This window comes from Sturnira hondurensis, unplaced genomic scaffold (genome assembly GCF_014824575.4).
Source record: "Sturnira hondurensis isolate 20B ecotype Veracruz unplaced genomic scaffold, ASM1482457v3 Scaffold0000396, whole genome shotgun sequence".
Lineage (NCBI taxonomy): Eukaryota > Metazoa > Chordata > Mammalia > Chiroptera > Phyllostomidae > Sturnira > Sturnira hondurensis.
This window is the reverse complement of record NW_028073027.1, coordinates 5,820,836-5,836,183: the sequence shown is the minus strand read 5'-3', so window position 1 is coordinate 5,836,183 and position 15,348 is coordinate 5,820,836. Positions and strand designations below refer to the sequence as shown.

General features: G+C 46.6%; 1 long non-coding RNA gene across 1 annotated transcript in view; it reads left to right on the top strand.

Moving 5' to 3' along the window:
• The first annotated feature begins 539 nt into the window (after nt 1–539).
• LOC118982923 (uncharacterized) overlaps nt 540–15,348 on the top strand; it is a 57,641-nt gene continuing 42,832 nt past the window's right edge. The window contains exons 1-3 of the long non-coding RNA XR_005065617.1: nt 540–690; nt 12,618–12,789; nt 12,893–12,965. This is a non-coding gene — a long non-coding RNA (uncharacterized LOC118982923). The remainder of the gene's footprint in view (nt 691–12,617; nt 12,790–12,892; nt 12,966–15,348) is intronic.

The window sequence follows — 15,348 nt, the reverse complement described above, 5'->3', positions numbered from 1 at the left end:
CATAAATATTTGTTGAATAATTAAATAAATAAATGGAACAAAATTATGAGTGTTCCTTGCTGGAGGGGGTCCAGAACTTTCATCAGACTTTCAAAGGTGTCTGTGACACTAGAAAGGGTAGGAACCGTTAACATAGTAAATCATCAGAAAGTTCACTGGAAATTCTTTGCTTGCCAGGTAGCTTGCCTAATGAAATAGAAACTCGTGAGGGGTTTTCCCCTTCTCCAACTGTGTCTCCCTGGACAGCTGCTGCTGGCAGGTCCTGGGGCCTCCTTCCCCAGGACAGGCATTGGGTCTTCCCGGATGCAACCCTGGTGCGAAGGAGGTCCAGAGCCAGGGAGGCATCGATGGAGAGTGCGGGCAGGAGCTCTGGTGGTGAGCCGGCTCCAGAGAAGCTGTAATTTTCCTTGCTCCTGTGTCTGGGGCAGAGGCTGAGCTGAAGGCGACCACAGGCTCCTGAGCTCCCTTGGGGGAGCTAGGCAAGATGCCCAGACCAACAGGAGCTGCTTCCTGCCTCACAGGCTCCGAGCGAAGGCAAGGAGCAAGACCAGGAAGTCTCCGAGAAGCGCCACTCAGGGAAACCAGACGTTGGCCTGTGATGCAGAGAGAGATAATAAGCGAGTGGGGGGAACCTGGAAAGCAGAAAGATCCCAAAGGCCATTTGGAGGTGATAGTGGGAGGGAACTGGAGGTGAGTCAGCCCGCTCTCAGGGCAGTTAAAAGATGAGTGGGTAATTTTGGGTGCAGTCGGCGGGTCACACAGAAAATGAGAAATAAGTGCCTAATTGGACCCACAAGCCCAGGATCCTGCCTGTAATTAGCAAATTGTAGGGCTTTGATACTTGGCTTTGGTAACAGCTTGTGGAGTGGATTGCCGGGAGAAAAACTGCACCCCCAGCCTGGGAAATGACCCTGTGTCTGTGCTCCTTGAATGATTTTCTCACAAACATTTGTAGGCAGTGTACACGTGAACATACTGCCAGCATTGCAGGTGCGGGCGCGGGGGACCTGCCCCTTTCTGAAGGCTGACAGCAGCCCACGACACTTTCTGCGTTCCCCTTTGCCCCTAGCTTAAGTTCTCGCCAGCTCAGGGCAGAAGCCAAAGCCTGGTTTCCTGGCACTGTTGACACTGATTCCTGTGTTCCCTTAAACCACAGCCCCTGGGGCACAGCTCCTCCTGCCAGATATGTGACTTAGTGGTGGACATGGGGAATTTCCACGCAAGTGCTGTGGCTGGGGAGGGGACAGACAAAGGAGTTCTGTTGCAGTATTGTTGACATTTTGTTCATGAGGACTGCTGAGGCTGGTTCCTGATCAGAGACTGGCCATCAGTGATGGGGTGGTTTCAGATCTGTGTCTATCTCTGCAAGTATCTGGCAGGTTCTAACTGAGGTGCAGACCAGAAGTACAGGGAAATTGCATTGGATTGTCGTGGTAAAATTGCCAAAGACATGGAGAGACTTGTAAGCACAGGTAATAGAAAGAGCACTGTGTGAAAGGGTCAGGAGACCCGGGTTTGAAGTTAGACTCTGTTCTAGTTACTTAAATACTTGTACATCATCTCGGTCATATACTGGCCTGTTTTTATTTACTGGTTTTTCTCTTGGTTGTAAGTAAACATTTTTCTGCTTCTTTAAGTGTCTAGTAATTTTTATTAGATTATAGATATCGTGAAACTATATCATTAAGAATTTGGACATGGCTGTCTTCTTTTAAAAAGTGTTAGACTTTGTTTTGGCGGGCAGTTCATTTACTCATGAAATAGTTTGGTCTCTCTGAGTCTTATCTTTATGCTTTGCTATGGAGGGTTGAAGATAACTTTCACTTTAGGAACAGTTTAGTCCCTGTACTCAAGTGTGGCCCCTCTGGGCTTCCCTGAATGCCCTAGGGGATCACCAAGGACTCTCCACTTTGATTGGTTGGTGCAGAACCATTTTTCCACCTTGTGAGAGCTCTGGGTTTTGAGCTTACTACTCTGTGCTCACCTCTTTTGCCTGGTTTTGTGGTGTTTCACTTTATACACACATGGCCTGAGACTCAGCAGACTCAGGAGGGCATCTCAGCAGACTTACAGTGCTCTTTTTCTGTCTGTTTTCTCTCCTTTCTGGAACTGTGATCCTCCACTCCCAGCCACCTCAGCTTCCCCAATCTCTGGTCTTTGTCTCCTCCAGTTACCGAAGCTGACAGACTGTGCTTACAATTCCCAGATGGAAATCGCCTCCAAGCATAAGCCCAGGGTTGTTTTAAGGCTCATCTCATTGATTCTTTCTCTCAGGGATCACAGTTTTGCACTGCTTATTTCCCAGTGTCTTAAAGCAGCTGTAATTCTACCAAGACTAGAAATTGATGTCTTCTCCAGCTAACAAAACTTTGATTTTCCCAAGTGTAAAAACAGAGTGCAAGACAATATTTTCTTCAAAAATTAGTTATATAACTAAAATGCATAATATATCTGAAAGCATACACAATGATGCACAAACTAAGCAATCAAACATACAATAAGAGCTGTTAATAGACACCATTTCTTTTTTTAAAGGTTCATTTTATTCTCATTCAAGAGAGAGGAGAAGGGAGAGAAGGAGAGAGAAACACCAATTGGCTGCCTCTTGCTTACATCCCAACCAGGGATTGAGCCCGCAACCCAGGCATGTGCCCTGACTGGGAATTGAACCAGTAACACTTTGGTTATGGGATAAGACTCCAACCAACTGAGCCACACCAGCCAGGGATAAACACCAATTCTATCTGTCATTTCTTTTGACACCAATAGTATAAATAAATTTAGCGTTTTCATGAAACTGTAGAATTTTAAAACTGTGAGAGATTGACATCCGAGAAGATAGGCTGGTCCAAATGCCATGTTTTACAGATGAACAGACTGAGGCTTAATGAGAAGAAGTAATTTTCCCAAGACCTCATGGCCAGTTAGTAGAATATGAGACTGGTACTTAGGGGTCCTGGCTTCCCGTCTACAGAACATCCATTTATTCAGCTCACATTTATTGAATATTTACTAAGTTCAGAGCACCAAACTAACGGCCCTATTGCCTCTATAGAATGTCCTCGTTTGTAGAAATGTTTAAAAATTGATTTTGGAATATTATAGCAAGTTCAATAAATCAGCATATAATTTTGGGCTTCTCAGGAGTGGGTGGATCTGACTGACATTAATTAGAGCAGCCTGCATTGTCCAATGCAAAAATGCAAAATGCTTCCAGTGTTCAGCTCCCATGGGATGTTCCATTATAGTACTCCAGACATATGAACATGTCAGGTAATTACTGTGGTTTTATGGCTCTGTCAGTTGTGATTATAGGGAAACTAAAGATTTACTCTGCTTGCAGTCATTCCAGGGACTCAGTGCAAAAAAATGGATGATAAAACTATAAGGAAAGTGTTGGACAGTAACATCAGGCTTGAAGTCCACAGGGGCCTTTTCTTGGGAGAGGCAGGCTTTGGGACAGTGCCCCATGGAGCTGCACATCTTCAATGTGATGAGCAACACTAGGCATTATTCCTCAGGCTCTGATCCCTGCTTGATTTGCACATTGCTCAAATCGGCCATTCCCTTCCACTCTGGCCTCTTCCCTTTTTCTCAGTTCCAAGGGACCAGCATCCTGGAGCAGGTGAAACCCTTCACTCAATTCTCTAGTGATGACTGGTGCTGAGAACAGCGCTCTCTGCCAGTCAAGCAAAGCTGGGAGCCAGGAGCACTGTCAGACCAGGGGTTTTAGCCATGCCGGGGCCCTCCTTTCCCAGTGTCGTCTCTGCCCATGTCCTAGGTCACAAATGCGTTGTCCTGGCAAAGCAGATGCAGCTAGAGTCTCATTCAGAGAAAGCCTACAGGATCTGATTTTCCTTCTTTGCTTCTAACTCAAACTGGATGTTGTAATTTTATGGACCCTATCTTTGAGGGGTTGGATCTAAGTCCCTTGCCCTAAAATCTAAGTGTGCTTGTGGCTGCTTTGACAAGAAGTATGGCAGAAGTGACACTATGTGACTCTAAAGCTAGGTCATTAAAAAAACATGCAGCTTCTACCTTGTTCACTGGAGACTTGGTTCTCTAGTCAACAGTCACCCTTCTAGCCATGTTCATCCATGAGCTTGAGATGTGAATGAAACCATCTCAAACTCTTTAGACCGGCCTGTCTGCCAGCTGAATACCTCCAAGTAAATGTAGCTGATGCCATGTGGCACAGAATTACTAAACCAAGTGCAGCCTGAATTTCCAACCCACACAAATCAGGTGACATAGTACAATGTTGGGACGGTTTGATATGCAGGAACAGGTAACTAGAACACTAGATATAAATAGAATACATTTTGCTGACAGCTTTTAATAAATTTAGGCTGATTTCATGTGATTTATCCTATCCATCTGTTCCTGACCATGATCATTCATTTTGCTTAAAACTTGGATCAAGTTACGTCTTGATTGAGCCAAAACCTCACCTGGGTTCACGGGGACCTGAGCCACAGCAAGGCTTTCAAGCTTCCCAACTCTGATTGTCGGCAAACTTTCACATCCAGCCACACACTCCACTTATCCCAACAGAACGGCTATGTGCTACCTCAGTCCAAATGATCTGTGAAAATTGTCATGGATTAGAAATGTGGCTTCATCAGCCCTGTTCCATGGGTCGAGACAAACAATGGAGAAAGAGCATTTTCTCAGCATCTCCACACACAGAAAGGATCCTGTCCTACTTCTTGGCTGACACCTACCCTCACATGTGGAGCACAGGATTTCCACATGGCTGCTTTTCTCCCCTGTAACCACCATTTCTGTCCTTACACTGAGAGCTGGGACTGAGATGTTTCTAAATGAACAGGAAGTCAGTGAGAATTGAGTGAGACCAAGTCATCAGATTACTTTCAGCCTCAGTTTGGGGAAAGTTCCCAGTTTCCTGAGTGAGGTGATTATAGAAATAGGGGTGGGCTGTGTCCCCAAGATCTAGTGAGACTTGTCAGTGTGCTAACAGGGCAGGCGTGGACTTGGAGTCAGAAGGATGTTGGTTCAGACCTCAGGGCTACCGCAGGCTTCTTCCTTGGTCTTAGACAGTTATTTAATCTCTTAGAGTCCTAGTTTTCTCACTTGTCAAAAGAATACAGTTTTACCCAATTTCACAGGAGATCTGATATAGCTGCCTTAGTTTGGATTTGGCCCGGAACATACCCATAAATGGAGAGTTAAGTGCAAATGTTCTGTTTGGGAAGGGGAGGGGAGCACAGGTAGAAGTGTGGGCAGTGATAGAGGGAAGGAAAGGCAACCAGGAATGGGTCTGTGATCAAGCCAATTACCACTGTGGGCAAGTGCAGCTCCATCCCAACAGAGACACTCTTGGAAAGTTATACAACACATGCCTCAGAAAGGATCCTGCTCAGAAATGAGCAGGGAAGGAATGGGGGTATTTAAACACCATCTCCTCTCAGTGGCTGCCTGAAGGCTTCCCCCCAGACAATGTTAATGTCCAAGTTCATCTGGACTGTTCCAGTTCTGGGAAAAGCCCTCTGGCTCAAATATGCAGATCCTAGTAGCTGGAAGTTCTCGGGAGGACACTGAAAGGATGAGGTTGAGGGTCTGATAGCCCTTGTTAGAGAGGATTGAACAAGATCCCTTTGAAAAGCTGGGATACAGCAGGCACCCCTACCAATGCCAGCTCATTTCTCTTCTTCCCTCTGCTGATTTCCTCAGCCCACAGTGATCTCTGCCTTTTCTCTTCCTCATTGAATACCTAGGTCACTTACTGCTCTATCCTGTTATGTACACTGATAGCTTGTCCCCCAGATAAATCCTTAATGCATCAAGGGTCAGCTCCTCCCATCTCTTACACATTCTTACATCTCCCACAGCACCTAGCTTAGCAAGAAATATATGGTTGATTCTTGGTAGTAAATATTAGTCAGACAACATGGGCCAACCAACCTTGGTTTACAGAGGGAAGGGGTTTGCACAGATCTGGTGGGGTGAGATATGTAAAAGTGAGTTGGCCTATGTAAAATATTGTACTAATTTTTATTGTAAAAATTATGTACTAATTAATTATCCAGTTGATTGTTCCTCTTTTATTTGTATTCCTGAGGTTAAAGACAGCAATAATACTTTGTGGCGACAATGACCCTCAAAGTGAAGAAGAAAGAAAAATATATTTGGGGAAAATTTTTCTAGTCTTCCTCCCCACCGGCTGCCATTATTGGGAAACAATTAAATCCTCTGTCAACCTCTGCTTGGTTTGTGTGGTATTTAGACATTGGCATTGGCCATGAAGTGTACATACAGGCTATGGGAGCAATGAATAATTTACTGTGCCCTCTAACAATTTACATGTATTAATTCTTATCATAACTCCATGAAGGAAATTCTGTTATTTCCATTTTACAGATGAGGTAACTAGGTCGGACCTGCCCAAGGTCACACTGCAGTTAAACGGCAGAGCCAGGGTTTAACTGGGCTGTTTGTTCCAGGGGCCATACTAATGAAAGCCCTTATCACTGTTTTCTAAATTAACTGTAGAGCAAAAGTTCCCCCCTGGCACCAGTAGTCAGTGAAGCAAATTCTTAGGTGCGGTCATTTGGAAATTGGTACCGATGAAGCTAATATTATGGCTTTCAGTATCCTTTCTCCTATATCGCTAATATGTCCATTGTGATCAAAGTTCACCGAAGTGCTGGATGCACTTCTGAGACTTAAGAAAGTTGCAGTGGAAGGAAATTTGAGCCAGAAGACCTGAAATCCCGTTGATGAACTCTATACTGTGTGACTTAGAAAATTATTCTAACTTCTCTGAACCTGAGTTTGCTCAGATGAGAAATGGGAACAGATAGCCCAACTGGTCTTAGTCACAGGGAATTGTGACTGGGATTGGAAAGATTATTTATTTGTAGCCACTCACCATATTCCTCCAGGGTGACTAAGCTGTGGTGAATACAGCAAGTTCAGGGCATCGTGATGAATATGTGGGAGGTCAGCCTCATAAAAAAATACATCTCCACATACAACTCTAATACCATGCATAAAGCGTCATAGAATACTGCCAACTGATTGACCAACCATGGTTCAGCCTGGTACCTGAGAGTACATCTGTTCCTTCTGAGGTCTCCAAGATTTGAGGTTTGTCCCCAGAAACTCAGAGGAAAGTATGTATTGATTGAAACAAAATATCCAAGTCATTAGAACTATTATATCCCAAGAATTTAATAACCTGCTTGGTCTCCTCTCTCTGCCTTCCTCTAACATTGCTTCTGTGACCTGGAGCCCTGGGGCCAGAACTCTCATTCCACCTGCAGCCTCACTCCCTCCCTTCAGGGCCCAGTGCCCCTATTTGTTGCTTTAGAGTCATGCATCAGCTGTTCTTTCTTGTACTAACCTCTGCTGTGGTCTTGAGTCAAGCATAAGGTTGGACCTGGGCCCTGCCTCTACCCTTCTGCCTTTTTTTAGAATCAGAGCTATGGATGTGGGACCTTGGAGGCTAGGGTCACATGACTTGAGCTCCAGTAGGTTTCTGTGCACCTGAGTCTCCTCTCCTGGGAAACCCAGGACAGTCAGAGGGAAGGAGGTTTGCATGACTCCTGTGCAGCACATTATGGGGCTTTCAGATTTTGGCTTTCAAAATTCAGTATGAAGAGCAGCCATCTAGAGACCATGTTAAGATGCAGTTTCCGTGACCTATACCTGGAGTTTCTGATTCAATACAGGCCAAGAATCTGGGTTTTTACTTTATTTTTTTCTTTTGAAATACTTTTATACATTTTTAATTTAATGTTTTTATTTTTATGTTTTACAGTTTTTCAAATTATTTCTCCCTTTGCCCCCCCTCCACCCAGCCCATCCCCCAGTTCCATAGTCAATCCTTACCCCATTGTCCATGTCCACAGGTCCTCTATATATTTTCCTTGACTAATCCCTTCCCCTTTTAATAATCCTCCCCCTTTTTCCTCCCCTATTACCACTGTCAGTATATTCTGTGATTCTATGCCTCTGGTTCTATTTTGCTCATTAGTTTATTCTGCTCATTAGAGTCTTCTTATAAGTGAGATCATATGGTATTTGTCTTTCACTGCCTGGCTTATTTCACTTAGCATGAAAGTCTCTAGTTCCATCCATGATGTCACGAAGGGTAGGAGTTCCTTCTTTCTTTCTGCTGTGTAGTATTCCATTGTGTAAAGGTACCACAGTTCTTTAATCTACTCATCTGTTGATGGACACTTAAGTGGTTTCCAATGCTTGACTATTGTAAATGGCACTGCTGTGAACATAGAGATATGTAAGTTCTTTTGAATTGGTGTTTTGGGATTCTTAGGATATATTTTCAGAAGTGAAGTCACTGGATCAAAAGGCAGATCCATTTTTAAGTTTTTGAGGAAATTCAGTACTGTTTTACACAGTGGCTACACCAGTCAGCATTCCCATCAATAGTTCACTAGAGTTCCCTTTTCTGTACATCTTCACCAGCACTTGTTTGTTGATTTATTAATGATGGCCATTTTCACAAGTGTGAAGTGGTATCTCATTGTAGTTTTAATTTGCATCTCTTTGATCGCTAGTGATGTTGAGGATTTTTTCATATGTCTATGGGCCCTCTGTATGTCCTCCTTGGGAAAGTGTCTGTTCAGGTCCTTTGCCTATTTTTTAAAATTGGATTGTTTGCCTTCTTGGTGTTGAGTCATATCCATTCTTTGTATATTTTGAAGATGAAACCCATCCGATGTAACATTGGCAAATACGTTCTCCTATACAGCCAGTTCCCTTTTCATTTATATGATTGCCTAGGTTTTTAAATAAGCTACTGGGTAGCTTCTACTGGGCAGGCTTCTATGCCTGTGCTCTGTGAGTTATATTTATAGAACTACTGCTGGGAATTAGGGCACTTTAGTTAGATATTCAGTCTAAGCTAAAAATATGGATCAAGTACTCTTAAAGACAGAGAATGTGTTATTAAAAAATAATTTAGTCTTTGGTGCTATGTCTTGGGTACTGTTCTTGGCTGAGGTAGTCATTGTTTAGAATTAAAACATGATTTGGATATTTTTCATTTTCTGACTGTTTGGATATTGGAAAAGAGGAAAATTGATGCAAGATCTTGGATACCTTCGCAAACTTTAATTCTGTTGTCCTCCTGACATTCTGGAAAGTGAGAGGCAGAGATCATAGTACCCATTCTCTACATGGGCAACTCAGCCAGGGCTTAAAAGAACACCCACCTCTGTGCATTATTTCACAATTTCAAAGCACCTGTACGCACACTCCCTTTTTTGGCCCTCACAGGAGACTGTGCTGTAGGTAATATCACTGTCTCCATCTCACAGGGGAGGAGCCTGGGCTCAGAGAAGTGACGGGGCCTGCTGCGGTCACAGAGTGATTATTAAATGATGACACGGGGCCCCTCTGGCTGCTCCAGCTCCTGCTATCACACTTCTCCATACACCCAACTCCCTCTCTAGAGAAGGCAACAATGCGACCCAGAGGGGAATCAAGCAACTCTGACTTGGGGGAAACACGTGGTTTTCCCAGGCCTGTGGACACCTCCGCTCCCAAGATTTAAGATCCACTGTAACTGTTTGCTAGATCCACCCATCGCATCACCTGCCAAGCAGAGAAAAATGAAAGGGTTCCTTGGCACTTCCTGGATAAAACAAGGACAGATGGTGACTTAATTTTTAAAGAGTAGAGGAAAATACAGAAGATAAAAGCGACAAATGGACCTGGGTGCATTCCTGTAGAGATGATGTCCTGGCTGCATACCTGCCTCCTGTCACAGCTCTTTCTGTGTCTGACACCTCTGTCTCACCCACACTTGGAGCACCCAGGGAGGCAGGTGGTGAGCACGGACAGTTGTGAGAATTTATTCGACCAGTGGAGCCCCTCCTCCCACCCCCCTGGTAGGAAGGGGAAGTGTGACCCATTTCCTCCTGGGTGAACATTGTCACAGGAAGTGTTTATCAAACATCAGCAGGGGCAATGGGCACTCTGAGGTCAGTCAGACAGGATCTGCTTCTCTTCTTCTCTCCCAGGCAGAGGCTGTGGGGTTTTTCCTGCACATTCACACCCTCCTGTTTTTTGTCCCATCTTCTCTCAACCAGCCCAACTGAAGGAGATCCTGGAGCACCCCACGTCCACTCCACCCTTTCTAATAAACAAAACTTCTATCAGATTGGGCACCTGCAATGAAGCTGATTGCCCAGATCCTTCTAGAAGAAATGCAGCTAAGGAAATCTCTGAAAAAGCCTCAAGCAAGTCTCCATCACTCCTCATGTGCTGCACCCTGAACGCATCCCCAGTACTCTGAGGAGGGCACCTGGGACTCATACTTAGTTCTCTTCAGGTTGTGGGAGGCTGGCCTAGCAGGACTCTGGACTCAGAGGCCTGGCCTGGATTTTCAGACTCCAGCATCCCTTTACAGTTGCAGAGGAGAGAAGCCTTCCCTCAGCACACCCGCTTTCCCCCCCTGGTGCCCACAGCCTGTGGTCTTTTATGAGAAGCCGTGTGAAGTAGTAGTTATGGCAGAGGGACCTGAATCTCAGCTCTGCTGACTATCAACTCTATGACCTAAGGCAAATTACTGCACCTTCCTCTTCTATCATTTCTTTTTACAAATTTACTGCGTGCCGTCTCTGGTCTAGGCACTGTGCTAGGTCCTGGATAAAAAAAATGTCAGCCCTTTATAGATTTGTTGTAAAGGTCAAATGAAATAATTCCATGAAATGCTGAGCAAATTTGCCATAGAATAAGTATTCAATAGCTGTTAACAAATACTGTTATTCTCACTATTATTACTTCTACTCACATTATGATTCTTTGTAGAAGAGTAGCGTTTGAAAGGTCCTTTGCCGTCTTTCACGCCTCTGTGCCCTCCTGGCCCTTCTTACTGGATGAGGGCTGCCGTCTGCCCAGACTCCTCTGTGGAACCACAACCACTTTACTCATTCACCCTGTATGTCAATCATTCCGGGAAGATGCAGTGAGTGTGTCCACTGTGCCGCAGAGTGGGGTGAGAAAGGCACCAGGAAAAAGGGGGGGAAGGAGCACCCCTTGGCGGGAAGAGGTGGTTATCTCCAAGGGGGTTTGATGAAAGGCTCTGAAGGCTTCATAGAGGAGGTGGCCGGGGGCTGTGCTTTGAACAAGGAGGGTTTGGTGGATTCTGAGGAGGTGGGAAGAAGGGCCATGCATGAGCTTTCGGGCCCGTTGCCAGGGCTAGGAAACGACTTTACCCAAGAATATGAAGTTCTTGGTCTTTAGGCTGCCAGTCCACTGTGCAGGCATTTGAAAGCTTCTCTTGTACTTGTGGGCTGTGTTTCACATACATTATGGTGTTTGCATTTCACATAAGTTGGGTGAGTCAGACAGAGCAAGAATTACTATACCCACTTTCTGGATGAGGAAATTATGACTCAGAGAGGCAAAGGGATCTGGCTAAGTCCACAAAGGTGACCAGTGGGAAGGTGGTCATTGAACTTGGGTCTCTTGGCTCCAAGACCAGAGCATTTTCTCTGACATAAAGTTGCTACCAGCCTCTCCCCATTCCCACCCCCTCAGGCCGGTAAAGCTGGTCTTTGGAGCCAGGAGAGCCTTGGGCTGGTTGCTCAGGCTCTGCTGATGTCCCATTAGCACTTGCCAGGACTCTGTAACAGCACTCTTAGCGGTCCCCTTCCTCCTTCGGGTGGCCTCCAATCCATCTTCTGCAATCACATCTACACAAAGGAAGCTTCCTAAAGCTTCCATGACCAAGCTTCCAGGCTTGATCATGCTCTGCTCTTGCTTGAGAACCTTTAGTACCTACCTGCCTCCTGTGAGCCCAACCCGAAGTCCATTTGTTCATCTGGGCCCTTCAGGGTCCTTCCTGCCTATCTGGCCTCCCCCTTGCTGGTCTCTGTTGTGCTTCCTCTGTGAGAGACACTGAACTTCTTGTAGTTCCTCAGATGTCCCCTCATAGCTTTGTGCACAGGTGAAGTCTGGAGCCAGACTTCCTGGTTGCAAACTCAAGCCCACCGCTTCAATACCTATGAGACTGAGAAAAATCTCCTTAACTTCATAGTGCCTCAGCCTCCCTATGTGTGAAATGGGCATAATAATACACCCCCTTGTGGGGGTGCTGTGTAGACCCATTGCCTTACTAAATGTAATGATTTAGCCAGTGTCAGTGCCCAGTAGGTGCTCAGTAGACACAGAGGTGGTTCTCAGTGCAGAAGCGACTTTCCCTGTACACATCGTCTAGTAAACTGTGCACACCATCTTGGGCTCCCTTCCCCTGGTTGCCTCTGGGAAGCCTGCCCTAACTGCCTGAGGTGAGCACCCTTCCCTACAGCCTATGTCCTGAGGTGCTGGGCACACGTCTTTCCTGCGCTTCTCACACTGTAATTACCTGCCTGAACTGGCTTCCTCGCCACAGTTGAGCTCCTTGGGGGCAGAGTCTTGTCATTTTTGAGAGGCAGGCCTGTGTCTGAGTCACTGTGGCACTCGCCACACCCAGGACAGCCCTGACACACAGTACGCCCTAGTGCAAATCTGCGGAGGGAGTGAATGGATGTGCAGGGCTGGCCCTGAGCACCTCGTTGGTGGCGCAGCCACTGATGTGTTAGGTGACTGACCATGTTTACCTCTCTATTCCTCTGTTTCCACAGAGATAAAGTGGACAATGGCCTCCCTGGTCTGACAGGGGACCCAAAGATTGTGGTTCCTACAGGAGCACACAGGCACAACCGTGGCAGATACTATGAGATTTGGAAATGAAACTTTTAGCTAATGTCCTATCACAGGACAGTAACATGTTGACCAGGGCAGATTTTCTGGGAGGTAAGAAAGCTTCTCCACCAGGCCCCTCATGGACCCAGGGTCCTTTCAAGGCCCTGGGCCTTCTTCGTGTTATACTTGTCATTTTGTATTCTTTTTCTTCAAGGTGCCCTCCCTGCAAATTTTACAAGCTTCAGGACCCCCAAATGCCGATAGCCCCTTGGTCCATCCTTCTTCCTGTGAGCTGCCTCCTGTCTCTGGATCTGGGACTCTGAGGTGGCAAGGAGGGCAGGAGCTGGCCCCTGTCATGCTCTGCCCCCTCCTGGCACCCCCAGTCTCACCGGTGCCTGGTGAGAGGTGCAGCCCTGGGGGTTGCCTGCGGTGCCCAAATCCATGCCGCTCACTGCCACCGCCCACGCCCACTCCTCTTCCCACGGGCTTCTCAGTTCCTCAAACCTCCCTGTTGTTTTTGGCTCTGAACCAAGTCCCACCCTTCCCCACATCTCTCCCCCACCGCACCCCATTTGGGGCCAGCCTCTTTGAGTTAAGGCCTGCTTGGACTTTGGGCATTCGAGCCTCTCCCTTCCAGGGCATGGCCTCCAGCTCCATAAACCACAGATATGGTAAACAGCTCCACCCCCAAGCCTCGCTGTAAGCCTGTGGGTCCCAAAGGCTGGCTGCCCCTTGACCAGTTCCCATGTGTGGGGTGGGGGAGTGGCGGGATGGTGGGGCGATGTTAGACACATTCAAACCATTTCCTTAGGGAGGAAATGTCATTTTCATAAATACGCTATTTGAAGGCTGCCCATGCACTCCCTGCAGGGTGCAGTTGTCAATCTTGGTTGCACTTCTGAATTACGTGGGGAGCTTTACATCGTAAACTGATGCCTGGGTCCCACTCCAGAGATGACTGGTTTAATTGCCGTGAGATGCAGCCTGCGTATAAGGACCTTTTAAAGCTCCCGGATGATTCTAACATGCAGCCAAGCTTGAGAACAACTGCTTTAGGGAACATTCCATAAACGGGAAGGCTGACAGAAGGAGAGGGTTGGGAGCAAAATGAGTTTTAGCATGACTATCATAACAGTGCTTGATTCCTTTGCCTCCCAGTTTGACTTGAAGGGATATACCCTTGCCTTTCCCTCCTCCAGCAGACAGGGTGGGAAGCAGGTCCTGGGGCTCCCACTGGTCCAGCTTGCCCCCACCCTCAGGAGGGCAGGAGTTTTAGGGCAGAAACAGTGACTTTTGGGGAAGCAGGGTCAAGTTGTCTTCATTTTGGCATGCCCTAGGCCTGAGTCAGAGGTCATGGTCTTGCTGGGAGTTCCAGACAAGGGTTCAGTGTTCATATTCCAGCTGAGGCCCTGGTGCCACCCCACCCTTCTCCTCCTCCTGGCTTCTCAGCTCAAAGAATTGCACCATCATTGTTTCTGCTGTTTATCTCTAAAACACACTCACTCTGGACTCTGCCTCAACTTCCCTCCAAGTCCAGATGGTCACTACATTCTGCACTTGTCCCCCAGTCATTCTCTAAACTTTAAACTGCCCTTCCTCCGCAGTCCTGCCTGGGCCTTTGAGTCATGTCCTCTCTTGCTTCTTCTGTAAGAAGCCACTGCATTAGCTTCTGGGCTGCTCTGGGCTTCCTGTTTTTTTTTCTCTCTCTCTCACTAGGTCAGTGTTCCTATCTCAGTAAGGCTCGCTTGCACGCTCTCTCTCTCTCCCTCCTATCCCTCGATCCGTCCATGTGATCCAAGAGCCAAATCCTTCTGTGGTTGGACCAGCAGCATCAGCATCATTTGGGAACGTGATGGAAATGCAAGTTCTTGGGCCCCAGACCTACCAAATCAGAGCTCTGTGGGTGGGTCTGGTAATCTGTTTTAACAGGCCCTCCAGGTGATTCTGCTGTGTGGCCTAGACAATTCAGGCCACACTCCCAGGTGCGGCATTCACAGTTCCCTCACTCTGGCCCCAATCCACCCAGTTCTCAACTGTTACTTCTCTCTCCCATATTCTTCCCTAAGGGACGGGGCCCAGGCTGCTCCCTCCCTCAGAGAGCCTTTTTACCAGTTCCAAGTGCAAGTTAATTTCTCCTTCAAGATCCAGCTCAGACATCATTTCTTTAGACAGATCCCAAGATTCCTCTTACAGGAACATTTTTCTCTTCCCTGATCTCTGCAGAATTATTTTCTTCCCCTCTATCTCCATGAGTTTTGCCTTTAAAGCAGGACTTCGCCCAGTCATGACTACATATCAGAATCACTGAAGGAACTTGGAATAATATGTATGCCCAGACCATACTCCAGAGCAATTAAACCAAAATTTCAGGATGGAGCCTGTCATCACATATTTTGAAGGTTCCCAAGGTAACTCTAACGAGCATCTGAGATGAAGACCTTCTCTTCTACAGCAGCCAGAAGGAAAACCGCGATAGGAAGAGATATAAATTCAAAGTTAGGGACCCCAAATTCTTCTGCCCATGACTCTGTCCCAACCGGCCATTTAACTCTAAGCAGCTCCCTTCCCCTCTGTCTGGGCTTGCATGTCCCAAGCTGCCAACTGGAGCATTGTTTTAGATCAGTGACTCTCAAACCTGGTCCATGGCTGGATCCCACCCCTAGAGGTTTC